The sequence below is a fragment of the Mercenaria mercenaria genome, chromosome 8 (assembly GCF_021730395.1).
Source record: "Mercenaria mercenaria strain notata chromosome 8, MADL_Memer_1, whole genome shotgun sequence".
NCBI classification, from domain to species: domain Eukaryota; kingdom Metazoa; phylum Mollusca; class Bivalvia; order Venerida; family Veneridae; genus Mercenaria; species Mercenaria mercenaria.
This window is the reverse complement of record NC_069368.1, coordinates 85,636,974-85,651,452: the sequence shown is the minus strand read 5'-3', so window position 1 is coordinate 85,651,452 and position 14,479 is coordinate 85,636,974.

Here is a 14,479-nt window from a genome sequence, read left to right as displayed (position 1 = left end):
ATTATGTGTAAAGGAAGCCAATATTGTAAGTCTCGTGTGTGACTTTCTCCATGCTTTCTTCAAAATCAAGCAAAATATGCAAATATCTGGCCTTGCCTGTTCAGTTTTCAAGTCTTTGAACTGAAAGTCGTAACATCAGATTATAATGACAAATATTTCTCCTAGTGTGAACAGTGCGTACTGTGTTAATTCAAGTAACCATTAGAAAGCAACCTGATGTAAACAAGAAGTAACAAGTCAAATGGTTTATCGCGGCCAGAAATTTGTACAAACCGGACAGAAGTTGCGAAATTGTCATTTGTGCAGGAAAGAAGCGTTTACCGTAATGTCCAGTACTGGACAGGTATAATGACCATGCACGGACACAGCCAATTTTCTCAGCGGGGGGCCGATCCCCTGCTCCCCCCCCCCCCTCCCCCACCCTGGACATTTTGAAATTTAGCACTTCATTTTTTGCATTCTGGGACAGTTTTATGGACTAACCTGTTAAATTTGGGAAAATGATAAAATCAAGCTTTCTTGAAGGTAAAATTCTTAGTTTCTTTTAGATAAATAATATGAATTATGTCGGGGTCGTATGTAGCAGCAGCCGCATATACTTTACATGCAGTCCTAATGTTGCCTTTTTCGAAAAACATTTTCTTTCCTTCTTGTCTTCTTTCCTTTTTTAAAGATTTTCCAGTGGGGGTCCGGACCCCCGGTACCCCCCGCCCCCCCCCCCCCTCTGGATCCGCGCATGGTGACATATCATGCTTTCTGTTTATGCAGGTAAACTTGTGTTTTGTTAAATTTCAACAGAGCACAATTGTCTGAACAGTGTACAAACTCATTACTGTTTTTTCGGGCAAGGGTGGAAAAAAGTGGTAAACAATGAAAGCAGTAACGTTTTATTAAAAAGAATAAACAATGAGACAAACATTTCCAACGTCTTTGGACGGTTCAAAAATCCCATGTTAAACATACGATAAAGCCCGAAACGCGTGAAAATGTTCCGAATGTAAATCGGGTGAAATAGACGCTCGTCTAGATTGATTAAACTGGGCGAGCCTACTTACTTATTACTTGAGGGTGAAAAAAACGTGTTTTTTTTAAATGTTGCTCTTAAACAAGGGTGGCGGTTGAACTACTAAAAGTACAACAACAGTTAATTCACAACAAATCGTACGGTATGTTTTTATAATCAGTAGAAGCTAGTCGTATTTACGCTTATGAGACCTGTTTCACCCATAAGTAAAGAATTCACAGGTCCATCATGAAATATTTTCCCCAGCGTGCAAATACTTGTCCTATTCAATATGATCGCGGCCTCATCGGCCGCGATCAAAAACGAGAGGGTCATGATGACCCTATATCGCTTACCTATTAAACTGGCCTTGGAATCATCAAGATAAAGATTCTGACCAAGTTCCATGAAGATAGGGTCATAAATGTGGCCTCTACAGTGTAAACAAGCTTTTCCTTTTATTTTACCTGGTGACCTAGTTTTTTACCCCACATGTCCCAGTTTCAAATTTGGCCTAGAGAGCATGAAGATTAACATTCTGTTCAAGTTTGTAACAAATCAAAGCATAAATTAAACCTCAATACGACTGACAGGTCCAAAATAGAAAATTCCTAGAACCCATGATGGAATCTAGCCAGTTTTCGAAAGGAACCAAGATATTATTGTGACATATTATGTGTAAGAGTGGTTAAAATCAAATGTAAAATGTAACTTCTATCGTGTTCACAGGGTAAAAATTTACACATTCTGGCTCTTTCAGTGGTCATTCAGGAGCCGTAACTCTAGAACCTCTCACTGAATCTTAAGGATTCATCATGGAATCCAAGATCTAATGTTGCTAAAGATATTTTGCAAGTTTGTGTCACATCAAACCATAAATGAAGTCTCTATATGGCTACAAATGCAAATTTTGGCATTTTAAGGGGCCATAACTCTGGAACCTATAATGGGATTTGGCAAATACAAGTTGTGTGCAAGTCTGATTAAAATTGATTGCAAAATGTGGTATCTTGTGTTCACAAGCCAAAAAAAAGGAACAAATTTTGACCTTTTTAAGGGGCCATACCTCTGGAACCCCTGATGGGATCTGGCCAGTTTTTGAAAATAACTGATATATCATGCAAATACAAGTTGTGTGCAAGTTTGATTAAAATTGATTGCAAAATGTGGCCTCTATCCTGTTCACAAGAAATTGTGAACGGACGGACGATGGACAACGGACGAATGGTGATCACAAAGGCTCACCTTGTCACTACACGACTGGTAAGCTAAAATGTATATGTGCATGTCTTACACTTGGTCAAATTACTTTTATATTCAGAATGAAGACAGCGGTAATGTGTGACTCAAATGTAGCTCCATGTGTATTTAGGTATAGTTACTTAAATTCATTTATTATAAACAGTGACATCTACAGTAGTTACACCACATATAAAGAATATACAATTTTTTTTACCCACCTTTTACTGAAGAGCCCTTGTTTTGCCCCCTTGGAACTCAAAATACTTGTTGTTCTATCTGTTCTCCTAACGGAGGATTTGAACAGTTTTTGTGGTACCATTGCCTACTCTTGTCTACAAAACAAAATTTCCTACTTTTATTACTTACTATTAAGTTTGAACATCAAAGGAAATACTGATATACGTTCATTAAATAAACATTAACAAGAAGGTTCAGTGAACTTACATCCCCACGTCAAATAGAGTGTTTGTGAATAAGTGGATTGATTATTCTTAAATATATTTGTTTTCCAGATAGACACAAATTATGGACAATAGAACTGTTCCATGGTTTGTTGATTCACTGACTGATCTGAGTATAGTGGGATTTATTTTTAGATATATAAACATGCTCAAGGTATCAAACATAAAAACTAAAATGACTTTTTGGCAAAATGTATGTACTTCCAGCCCAGGCTCATGTGCATATACTGTATGAAAACATACTGAAGTCATCTTGACAAAACTTGCAAGTACAACACCGCCCTATAGAGATCTACATTTATGTAAGGTTCCATGAAGATCCTTCCACAGATTTTTAGATACAGTCAAAAATCCCTTTTTACCAAAACAAAAAGAAAAACTCGGCCCTATTGTGATCTGTATTTGTATAGTTTCATGAACATCCATCAATGTGTTACTTTATGTGGGAATTTATGAATTGTAAAACAATTAAAAGGGCAATAACTTTGCCGTTACTGAAGACGTCTGACAAAAGTTGCACATGTACCTATAGTGATCTAAATTTGTGTAAAGCTTTATAAAGATCCATCAATAGGATACTTAGATATAGTAAAAAATCCCTATTTTTACAAAACCAGGGGGAAAACTCTGCTTTTTCTATGTAAAGGGGATAATACTATTATGTCAGTAAAGGTCATGTGCTACTTTTAGAATTATAAGTAGTTTCAACTTCCGACGGACCAACATACGGAATGGACAGATTAAAAAGCCAAATCTAAGAAACAGAAAATGTTAACCTTTAATCTCTTAATTTTGACCTTTACCTTTGACCTAGGGGTCTGGATATTGCGCCTAACACGTCGTCTTATTATGGGAAATATTTATGCTAAGTAATTTTAAAATCCATTGATGAATTGCAGAGTTATGAGCTGGACACGAAACAAACCTTGTTAACCTTGGACTTCTAAGTCTGACCTTGACCGTGGAGCTAGGTGTCTGGGTTTTGCGCATGACACATCGTCTCATTATGGTAAACATTTATGTCAAGTTATTTCAAAATCTCTTCATCGAGAGAATATCTGTGAAACTGCTCCAAAATGAAGAAAGGACATATCTAAAATTCTTTTTTTTTGGTTGCTATGGCTACCAAAGGTCTGCAAAGAAGTATGAAAGTACTAAATAGGTAATCAGCAACACTTCCTTGCTAGAATCTTAGAAGACATTATGATCCCTACTTTTCTTTATGATTTGTCTGTGGTTCAAATGTCATTTATGAACATGCGGATAGTCTTTTTTTTCAACATGGATCTGGATATGTGTAAAAATTTGCAGAAGTTTTCACATTTTATGGCAAATGTATTTACTGTCGTCCTACCTAGATCAACTCTCACCTAAGAATTAAAGTAAAATAATCTTATAAGAAGGGTTTTTAAAGTTTTCTGTTTGGTAACTATGGCTACCAGAGTCTGCAAAGATCCATGCTCGCCTATGTAAAGGTGTCGATCAGGCATCATTTCTCCTTCCTTTTGTTCTTTAAAACTCAGTTGATGTTCACCTGAAAAGCAAAACAAGGATAACACATAAAATTGCAGAAAGCATTTGCTATTCCCCACAAACAATAAGTAATTAACATCTATAAAGTTTCTTTATATTATAAATTTGATGGATGTGGACTTGCTGCAACATCAAAGTCGCAACACAAGACAACTATCTCTTGGATCTGTAACAAAACTGACCATAGCCTTGTTTATTTACACGATTAAATGAACTTAAATGTTGGCTAAAATGATTCTTCTTTCAGACTGAAGTTTGGTCAAATTAAGAACATCAGAACATGAGATTTTGTTTTTAAAGTATTTTAAAAAGCGAAATAATGTTAACTGAAAACATGCTTGAGTCAAGCACTGCACCCGGGCTGTCTCGGCAATAAATACTTTCTTCAGTTTTTGACCAATACACCATGGAGGATTATGTCTTTAATGACAGTTAAATATAAACACTGCGGAAAATGGTTCCGTATACGGGAGTGTACGCATTCCGTATATTCCTAATATACGGGCGTATACGGAAACATTTTTTCCCGTATATGGAACATTCCATATACGCGAATCCCGTATTCTTTAATTGGACATTCATGTTTCTCTCACATGGATCCATTCATTCATACTTAGCATAAACGTTTCAACAGTTTATGTCAGTATTCAAAGTAAGGGATTGTCAAGGTTCAAAAGTATGTTTAAGGCGTAGGTTTTGATCATACTTTCAGGAAAGATACCTTTTATATGATATTCGTATATTAGACATATATGGGACCGTATACTCCCGTATATGCACATATTTTTCGCAGTGAAAGTTTTATAAGTTAGGCAGTTTACATCAAATAACCCATTACAAATGCTTTTCAATTTTAAAAGTAAAACTTTTGAAACTAGAACTGTCACAGGACTGACGAATACCCACACACTACGGTCTTGTCACAGAAGAATGGAAATCATAAGAAAGAAGAATGGCAACCATAAGAAGGCATGGCCACAAGAAGGTGCAATTTAAATGGAACTTGACCTGTATCGTATGATGTTACACCTGTGTACCAAAATTTATCTAAATCTGTCAAGCCTTTCGTGGGTTATATTCCGGAATCTATGAGTTTGACAAATATTAAGTTGGGAAGGAGCCATAACTACACATAAAATTGGTGGTTAGTAGCCAAAGTCGAACTTTACCTGTATTTTATGATGTTACACCTGTGTACCAAAACATTTAAGTCTGTCTAGAACTGTCACTGGAGTGTTTAATGACTCCAGTGGTCGTTGCATATTGCACAATAGTTTGAGTCAGATGAGTCTGTGTTAAAAATATCAGATAATAAGAAAGGTACAGATAAAGTGTATCAAAACACTATATAAGTATAATTCTAAGCAAAAGGGGACATAATTCAGGAAACATTGGTGCACCTTGTGTCGTATGATGTGGGTGATGATGTGGAACAACTACTTCAAGTTTGAAACAAATGTATTTCATGATAACTGAGATAACGTGAAAATGCATCAAATTAACCTTAAATTCTAAGTAAAAGGCGGCATAATTCATGAAAAATTGGTGTCAGAGTTATGCACCTTATGTCACATGATGTTGGTGATAAGGTGGAACATCTATTTTAAAATTAAATCAGATCCATTTAGTAGTAACTGACATACCAGATTTCGGGATGTGAAGGAACGAAACGTGACGCGACAAAACTGACTCCTGTATAGCCTCCCCTCAAATATGTTTGGTGGGGGTATAAAAATTACTAATTCTTGTGTGTTTGTATAACATATATTCTGTCAGTAATTAGGTTTTTAAGCCTTCTTAAGAAATATAATAGTAATTTCTTGATATCTATTTTTTTTTTTTTTTTTTTTTTTTGGTTGTAGTCATACAATCTGGAGGTAAATGACTTTAATGCAAATAGTCCAAAAATGATGATTCCATTTTTCTTTATACAACACAGGGGAAACAGACTTTGGATAAATCTGATAAAGTGATAAGTAACAAACAGATGTGCTGTCATTTTTCTTTACGAGAGGTAAGATATTGATGTATCACCACTTATCTACCGTACCCACAAACGAAACCTGTGTTTAAAGTAAAGGCTGAATGCCAAATTTGGACTTACTTGGTGTATTGTATAATGCCTATGAGGTAGATAACCATGAAAAATGTTACTTCTAATCTGAGATGACTTCACAATTTTATCATTCAAAAAGCTACTTCAGAACAAGGCTGACACTAAAAATACCCCTTTAGATCTTATGGAAAACGAGGTAATATGATATAATTAATTTATCAGTGCAAATGAAAAACTGTTTTTAACACAATTTAAATTACAACTCTGACTTTCACAAAACCATAACTTCGCTTCTTTGATTTAAATGTTGCATAAATATTACCCTTTGTTATATCCTTATTTGATAAATCCTTTCCAACCCAATACCTATGACAGCCAAATGAGGACTTTTCTCATAAAACACAAGCTATTGAAGACGTAATTCTTAACAACACCTCCAAACGAGAACATATACAAATATATGAGCAAATATTTTAGCAGAGTTTTACTTACTTGGAAGACTTCTACTTGTCAATCCATAAATTTATCAAACATCTCAGGTCCGGACCGTATTGCTTTTAAGATTAGATTTTTATAGTTGTTCCTTATCTTAAAACGTGACTTTGCCTAGCTCATTTAGTTTGACACCCGGGGCATAATTTAAATTACCTAACACCATGTCAAAGTATATCAGAAACTTTGCTTGTAACACAACTTTAACAAAAGCTGTCCGTAAGACATCCAATGCTCGACTATACAAACTATTGTCCAAGAAGCAGAAAAATATATCCCAAAATGTTAAAATATCTATAGAGTTTCAATACAGTATCTGCATTAGTTATGGAGATAGTAACTCGCTTGCAAAACTTTAACCAGACGTTTTAAGTTCAACATAATTTGACCAAAATGCATGTTAGAGTTATGGGACTTGATGCAATCAACTAGTTTTATAACCCCGAAGGCACATGTAAAGTTTCATTTGTTCTGCAGATAGTAAGTAACTTGCACGCAAAACTTAAACCAGAATTTTTAAGTCCAAAAAATACATGTCAGAGTTATGGGACTTGACCCAGTGAGGTTGGTAATTAATCTAAACAAAGAAAAAATTAGTTTAAAATCTATATGCCTTTACGTTATAGCGGTATGTACTTGCAAACAAAACTTTATTCAGGATGTTTTAAGTCCAAAAGGGGGCATGGTTTGGCCAAAATTCATGTCAGAGTTATGAGACTCTATGCTATCAAGTAGTTATATAACCCGAAGGCACATGTGAAGTTTCAATTCAATATCTGCATTAGTTCTGGAGATGGTAACTTGCATGTAAAACTTTAACCAAGATTTTCCAAGTCCAAAAGGGGGCATAATTTGCTCACAATACATGTCAGACTTATGGGCTTTGACCCAGTGAGGTTGGTCATTGACCTAGAACAAGAAAAAATGTTTCAAAGCTATATGCCTTTAAATGATAGCCATATGTACTTGCATGCACAACTTTAACCAACGCCAACGCCGACGCCAGGGTGAGTAGAATAGCTAGACTATTCTTCGAAAAATCGAGCTAAAAATTGCAACTTTGGCTTTCACAAAACCAAAGCATTGCTTCTTTGATTTAAATGTTGTACAAATATTACTCTGTGTTACATCCTTATTAGATAAAGCATTTCCCATTCAAACTTATGACAGCCAATTCAGGACATTTTTCATAAAACACAAGCTATTGAAGACGCAAATCTTAAAAACACCTCTAAATGAGGACATGGCAAAGTATCCTAAACAAGGGGAAATATAATAATTTCTGCAAAATTAAGGGCGAGTAACTCTAGTCCTAATGGTCAGATTTCACACATAATCGAAATCTTCTGAGATCTTATGCTAATACACATTCTATATAAATATGATTTGGATTGCTAAAGGTTTGAAGGTGTTATAGTATAAACAGGGTAAATAAAATATAGGGATTTTTGCAAAATCAAGGGCCCATAACTCTGGTCCTACTTGTCTGCTTTTGTTCAAAATAGAACTCATCCAAGATCTTATGGCAATACATATATTTGTAAATATGTTTCGGATTTGTGAAGAAATTTATAAAGGTTCCAGAGTGTAAACAACGATATAGTATTTCTTTGTAAATCAAGGGCAAATAACTCCGGTCCTACCAGCCTGATTTTGTTCATAATTAAATAATTGAACTCATCCAAGATCTTGACGCCATACACATTCTATGTAGATATGATTAAGATTGGTAAAGAAATGAAGATGCTAGATAGTTTAAAACAAGGTGAAATATAGCAAATTTTGTCAATCAAGGGCATATAACTCTTGTCCAACCGGCCCGATTTCGCTAATAATCTAACTCATCTAAGATCTTGAATTCATACATATTCTAAAATTTATTTAATAAATATGATTAGGATTGGTGAAGAAAGGAAGATGCTAAAGTGTAAACAAAGTAAAACAGCAAATTTTGTCAATCAAGGGCACTTAACTCTGGACATACAGTTTACTTATCCGATCTAGCCCATTATGGAACTCATACGAGGTTTTGTGCCCAAAAACATTGTAATCCAGTTGGATTAAGATTGCTTCAAAATTGTGGATGCTAGAGTGTAAACAAACTAAATGTGAACGGACTGACGACGGACATTCATCGATCCTAATAGCTCACCATGAACCTTAGGTTCAGCTGAGCTAAAAATTGAACAAAAAATCATCAAAGGCCATAATAACATTTAGGATCGGGCCAAAAATTTAGAATAGGTTGGGATACCCGAAACAAACAATTTTTAACGCCTTATGGCGAAAAGCATCAAATAAGACAAAGTTAAACTGAAATTCTCAGTAAGAAGGAGATATAGTTCATGAAATATCTGCACCAGTGTTACTGACCTTGTGCCATATGATGATGAGGAGGATGTGGAAGAACTGTTTTAAGATTTAATCAAATTCATTTAGAAACTAGAGCTGCTTTTGAGAAAAGCGCATGTCTCCAACAACTGCCTAATCATCTACATAACAAGTCAGTCCTTATATCATGTTAACTTATTACAAATACACCTTTGAATAGTAAAATGACTGATATTGGGTAATTCAAGGGCCATAATTCTGAAGTGCATCGAGCGATTTAGCTAGTTAATGAACTTATCCGAGTAGTTATGTCAAAAATATTTGGTTTAAGTTTGGTGAAGATCGGTTGAGAAATGTTCGACTTAGAGCGCGGACAAAAATAAAATGGACAATTTTCGGCAATTCAAGGGCCATAATTCCAAAGTGCCTTGGTCGATTTGGCTAGTTCTCGAACTTGGCCGAGGACTTATGGTCAAACACATTTTGTTCAAGTTTGTAGATGATCGGATGAGAACCATAACTCCTGAGTGCCTAGACCGATTTGGCTAATTATTTAACTTGGCCGAGGACTTAATAATACGGTCAAACACATGTTGTTAAAGTTTGGTGATGATCAGATGAGAAATGTTCCAATTAGAGCGCGGACAAGAGTAAAAAGGCCGATATTTGGTAATTTAAGGGCCATAACTCCGAAGTGCCTAGACCCATATGAATAGTTATTAAACTTGGCCGAGGACTTATGGTCAAACACATTTTGTTCATGTTTGGAGAAGATCGGATGAGAAATGTTCGACTCAGAGTGCGGACAAGATTTGTGACAGACACACACACACAAGGACAGACAGACACACAGACTTGAGTAAATCAATATGTTTCCCACACCACTGTGTGGTGCGAGACATAATAACAAAGATATAGGGATAAATGCACCACAATTAACCTGAAATTCTAGGTAATTAAGGGGGCATAATTCATTAGATATTGGTGCAAGGGTCATGGCACTTACGTCATATGATGTGGGTGGTGATGTAATACAACTGTTCAAAGTTTGAATCAGATCTGTTTGGCAATAACAGAGATAGAGTGGAGGTGAAGTAAAAAGGGGGGTAATTCATTTAATATCAATGTTAGGGTTAGGGTTAGGCTTAGGGTTAACCCTAAAAAACAAAGAAAAATATCAAACAGGGAATGCCACGCACCAAAAACGTAGCCTCCTTAAAACGAAACCCCCAGCACGCAGACGCGTGCACCACACACACATGCACACACACACACACACACACCCAAAGCCAACACATAAGGACAAAACAAACAACACACACGCACACAAAGCCAACACATAAGACGAAACGAACAAACAAAGAAACACAGTGGGGCACCGCCTTGGAACGGTCAGTGGCAAAAACACCACTGGGGAGCTTAAACCCGTTTATGGTGCACCTAACCTCACTCTTACCCCCACCATGTTCCAAAGACCTGGGACAGTGTAAATAAAAGTAATCCCCTCCAGGTGAATCTCTTACACACGTAACGGAAACAAAAAGGCATGGCATGTAAAACACAAAAATGCTCGTGTATAAATATATAAAAAACAAACCTTAAGAACCAAAAACGTATGTACTCAATGCCTTTTCAGAAGACAGAGCAACAAGAGAAACACCCTTAAGGGCCCGACGAAACAGGCCAGAAGACAAATATCAAAACAGTTCAGTCCTGGTAGGATTTAAAAACTGCTTCTCATAGAGTCCTCCCCCTCTTCCGTCAGGCGCAATCAAAGAGGGAAGCGTAGTGTCCAACTGTAAACGGGTTGAACACTAAACATGCGGTATGTCTCAAAACAGTTGGGTCGTAACCTCTTTTAATAAAACGTTTGATAATCTTTCCAAATACATTTGGAAAATTACCGTGACCCAAGATCTTACGAAGTTTGTAAACCACATCCCCATAAAAAACGGGTTTAGAAATACCTTTCGCAGAAGTGTCTTTAAATTACTATTGAATTTTAAAAACAAATCAGAATAACGATAATAAAATTTAGCAAAATATTTACGCAATTTGTAATAACGGTAGCCTTGCTGAAGAAGTTTACCTGTAATATATTGATTACGTTCATTGAAATGCTTGACATGACTACACGCTCTGGCAAACCGAATTAATTGAGAAATATATACCCCATAAGATGTAGCCTGAGGTACATCCCCATCCAAATGGGGAAAATTTACAATACTAAAATTAAAATCATCCCTCTTGTCATAAATTTTGGTATGTATAAAATTGTCATAAAAAGAGAGATGTAAATCTAAAAATGAAGCATCAGTATCCGAATTGTTAGTTTTAATTAACTGAAGCTCCCTAGGATAAATAGTACCCACCAATTGACCAAAAAACGGATTATCCATATTAAGAATATCATCTAGATAGCGTGATGTATTATTAAATGCCGTTATAATATCTGCCTGCGTATCTGGAGAGAGGCTCAACATAAAGTCTCTTTCATAACAATATAAAAACAAATCTGCGACAAGGGGTGCACAATTTCATCCTAACCCTAACCCTAACCCTTTTCTGAAAGTTGTGGTCCTTGCTTCCAATGATGTAGTTGATAATGCTAAACAACTATTTTAAGTTTGAATCAAATACCATATATAATAACGTAGATAAAGTGAATATGGGTGATTCCACTCCCCCCCCCCCCCCCCCCCCCCCCCCCCCCCCCCCCCAAAAAAAAAAAAAAAAAAAAAAGATGCAGGAAAAATGTGACAAAGTGGTCAACTTTCAGATATCCTTTATTTACACTTCCCCAACTTTTATTTGATGGATAGACACGGCAGTTTCAGAAAAAGCAGTCCTTGATGTGATAGGGTCAATCGATGTTTTAAGACAGATAAATATTGTTAGTCTCCTATCACTTTTTTATAGACAGAATGTTGTTTTCTTAACTAATGGCATGTTGTTGGGATTTAAAAAACATTTCAATTTTTAACCTCTGATTGATGAGGGACGTATGAATGAAATTTTTGTAGGTGTCTGTATTGTCAAATCTTGAAAAAATTACTTTTTCTAGGATTTTCCAATTTTCTACTCATGTTAGTCTTTGCTGCACCACTTGAAGTTTTCCTGTGAACATTTTAAAACATCTTAAAGAATATTTGTCTGCATAGAATGTCGTATGAATTTTTGTCTGAGTCATGTGGGGTTAAAAACTAAGTCACTTTTTTACACCATAGGGAGTACATTTTTGAATCTATCTTCATAAAATTTGGTCAGAATGTTTGTTATTATAAAGGCTTGGAAGATTTCAAACTTGGGTCAAGGTGGGATGAAAAACTATGTCACTTTGTTAAATCAAAGGAACAGATTGTATACACTCTAGAGGCCACGTTTTTTGCTCCAATCTTCCCGGAATTTTGTCAGAATGTTTGTTCTCATGAATTTTTGGAGAAATTTGAATCTGGGTTATGTTGGGTAAAAACTAGGTCACTAGATCAAATCAAAGAAAATGCTTGTTTACACTCAAGAGGCTATGTTTTTGGTCCAATCTTAATGAAAATTGGTCAGAGTATTTGTCTCCATGAAATCAATAGGTAAAACATGTTTACACTGTTATGGTCGGTTTCACAGGTGAGCGACCTAGGCCCATCTTGGCCCTCTTGTTTTTATCAATTACCCAGATTATACAAACACTAAGTGAATTGATGCACAATGGTCAGTAATGACCCTGACAGGTATCACGTGTTTGCAACATCATGATCGTTGTAAATTGTAAGTATGCCTCTTATTGCAATAACCGCTTGTATTATAAACAATTAGAAAATTACACCGCAAAATTAGCGATACATCATAAAGAACATTTTAAAAAGTAAACCAGTTCAAGTTATGCCGACTTTTCAATATGCTCTAGAAGTTCGGCTTAGCACTTTATAAGTTGCTGATATATAGAATATTTACGATCTTAAATGAGCCAATAAAGTTTGCTCAGTTTTATAATATATCAATAAGCAGTTATCATCTGTGCTGGCTTTATATTCTCCAGATTTTTTTTTAGCACAAAGTTAATATTATTATACATTCAAAGGGACAAATTATGTTATGACACCGGTGTCCGTCTGTTCGTAACTCTTGAACCCCTTGAAGGATTTCGAAATAACTTGACACAAATGTTCACCACATCAAGACGAAGTGCAGAGCGCATGTTTTGGATGGCTCACTTCAAGGTCAAGGTTACACTTAGTGGTCAAAGGTCTATGAATTTGTTTTGTGTCTGCTCTGTAACTCTTGAACCCCTTACAGGATTTTGAAGAAACTTGACACAATGTTTACCACATCGAGACAATTTGCAGAGCTGGCTTACGTCAAGGTAAAGATCATATGACTTTGTTTCGTGTCCGCTGTGTAACTCTTGGACTGCTTGAAGGATTTTAAAGAAACTTGGCACAAATGTTCATTACATCGAGACAACGTGCGGAGCGCATGTTTCGGATGTCTCGCTTCAAGGTCATAGTCACACTTAGTGGTCAGAGGCCAAATTACTTTGTTTAGTGTATATATTGCTTTGCATTGCCGTGTTCTTGTTTTTATTTGGCAGATCCCTTTTTGTTCACTTACAATATTTTTTGATTGAATAACTTCCCATTTATGTTACTTTAAATAGCTAATTTTGTAACTTTTTATTATTGGCCGTAGGGTAAAACTGAAATCACATTTCTGTGGTACAACATGGATGGTACCTCCAATATTTAGGTGTTTTTTGACATATCTGTACCTGGTCAGGATTTTTTTCTGTGGACACTGAACAGTCTACTCAAGTTCTTTCAATTTTGCTCCCATCCTCCTCTGATATAACTCTTTGTGCGTATATTGCCCTGCTTAGCCGAAAATGGTTTTGAAACATTATATCACTGCGTACGGGAGCCATGGTGAAACAACTAGTGATTTTGAATTATCTCCTTTTAATAGTGAACAAAACGCTAACCCTAACCCTGGGGCTGGGGCGATTTCAAAATTTTGAAACCGGTTAATCATTTGTTTGAAATCGAATCGAAAGTTATCTCTCCCATCCAATATTTATAACTGCCAGTTAAGGACAGTTTTCATAAAAACACAAATTATTGAAAACTCTAAACTTAAAAACACCTACAAATAAGGACATTACAAAATATCCGGTTAAAGGTAAAAAAATAAAATCTTTGAACAAACTGGGCAAAGCTCCGCTTGTCAATGCTTTTACTAAAAGCCAAAGTCTGGGTCTAATTGCTTTGGACAATAATGTATTTATGGTTTTCCTTTAAAGTCAATTTAAAACAGGTGACCCTTTACCCCATCTGGCAGCGGCTCAGTCAATTTTGACACCATGGGCATAAT